This window comes from Mustelus asterias, chromosome 8 (assembly GCF_964213995.1).
Source record: "Mustelus asterias chromosome 8, sMusAst1.hap1.1, whole genome shotgun sequence".
NCBI classification, from domain to species: Eukaryota; Metazoa; Chordata; class Chondrichthyes; order Carcharhiniformes; family Triakidae; genus Mustelus; species Mustelus asterias.
Genome location: NC_135808.1, coordinates 14,697,164 through 14,699,148, shown reverse-complemented (window position 1 = coordinate 14,699,148; position 1,985 = coordinate 14,697,164). Strand labels below are relative to the sequence as shown.

Genomic DNA, 1,985 nt, shown 5'->3' with positions numbered 1-1,985 from the left:
TGAATAATTTGAAGCAAAATATCCCAACATGCTTCTGGCAGGCGCTAATAACAGGGGAACATTCTGATCAAGAAGAACGATGTAGAAAGCGCATTCCAACAACACCCACACTTTAAATTACTTAAAATCATGTTTCTCTGGAGTGACAGCCATTGGAGGAAAAGCTCCTCGGCATCGCTTATGAATGCCAATGTTAAATTAGAGATCAGGTAGTATGCTTTTAGGATCCGACAGTCAGCCACACTGGCAAAGGAGTAATTAAAATTCGGTTTGCAATTGGCAAGGCAGCATTCCAGCATGAATGCACCTGGACTTTCTGACGAAAATAACAAAGACCGTTCGAAAACAGTCGGCAACACTTCCCCATCAATTGCCAGTCATATGGAAATGGTGCGCGCACTGCTATAGTTGAGAGCATGCATGTTACAGGCAAATGAACTGTTTGCCCAATATGTGCTGTTATTAATAACTAAGCCACTTTGGCTTGGGAGTGTCATGATTACCAGAAATAATTTTGGAGATCATTTTGTATCAATCCCAATCAAGTAATTCAAGAAAAACAGTGTGACACTAAAAATAAGGAACTTTACTCAATGATAATAAAAAACTTGAGTGCATAGCTACATGCAGACTCAATCTGCAATCATTGCATGAAGAAAAAACGTCTGTTGCCATCGAAATCGCAGCACGATAATGAAAGTTCTGAGGGAACGAGGTGTTTTACGACATACAGGGGATTGGCATCATACAAGACTACTTCAAAGAGAAAGGTCAACCCACATACTGTTCATGGTATTGCATAAATTATGTCTATAAGGCATTGTCGAAGGGGGAAGGACGCAAACGTCTCCAAAGCACTGTCTAACGCTGTGAATTGATTACAAAATCTCCAGCCCAATTACCTCACCCACAGAAGCTAGCCACAACCCGACTGGATCTTTGAGACACTGAAGGCCGACACAAGCAAGGAAACAAGTCGGATTTACATATATACCCAGTCTATTCCTCTCAGAGTCATAAAAAACACCCATGTGACAAGACTTGCTTCCAACTTGACGACTGTGCTGTAAAATCAAAGTAGCGCCGAGGATCAACCTGAACTATCTTTTGAACTATCCACCTGGCAACACAGCTCCACCTGACAAACATTTCATTTCATGCAATTGCCAGCTCAAGCAACGAATATCCTAACCAACACCCTTCGCACCCTGCTGTCCAACAAAGCATCTGCCACATCGCTTCTCGGCCTTTTGGCTAAGATCAAGTGTAGTATGGATTGGATGCTGCACTTGGTTGACGTCATTAGGTTACACTGAAGCTTCATACGTTTCATATGAAGCAATTTTAAAAAGCGGCATCTCGGCCTTTTGGCTAAGATGCAAATGAGCTCAAGTCTTGGAGGAGGTATTACTTTCCCTCCTCCAATCAGCTTGGCTCATGGAGATCAGGCCCAGGACAGGGTGATTTGGTCGCTCGCCCTGTCTTGTCAGCCTGGATCGGAAATGTCTCAACTTGTTGAGACTCTGAATTGGATTTGATTTGATTGAATTGGAAAAGTAAAAAAAAAAATTGCCACAGATCGTGATGCTATCCTGCCCAAAAACTGAAACGCTACGCATTTACAAGCCAACCACCTACCGGCCTATTCAGGTGCTAGTCTGTCCAGAGCCAATTTCCGAATTTCCCTGCTTGGAAGCGACTCTACTGCCCTAAACCCGTTGTTCCACTTAATCCTATCACTTGTTTTCATCTATTTCATCTATTTCGAGAATTCACCTGCATTCATATATGCTCCTTAAAGTTACCTGAGGAGATGCGGTAACGTAGTGATACTGCCATTGGACTAGTAATCAAGACAGAGATCCAGAATAATGATCTGCGAAACTGTTGGAAAAGCATCAGTCGTAAAATATAAATCAAAAGAAATCTGGAACAAAGTTAAAGGGTAACCATGAAATTATTGGCCGATTGTTGTAAATACATAG

At 42.1% G+C, this 1,985-nt stretch overlaps 1 pseudogene; it reads left to right on the top strand.

Moving 5' to 3' along the window:
* Window positions 1–1,234: 1,234 nt before the first annotated feature.
* On the top strand, window positions 1,235–1,438 carry LOC144498052 (U2 spliceosomal RNA; annotated as a pseudogene).
* The last annotated feature ends 547 nt before the right edge of the window (window positions 1,439–1,985 follow it).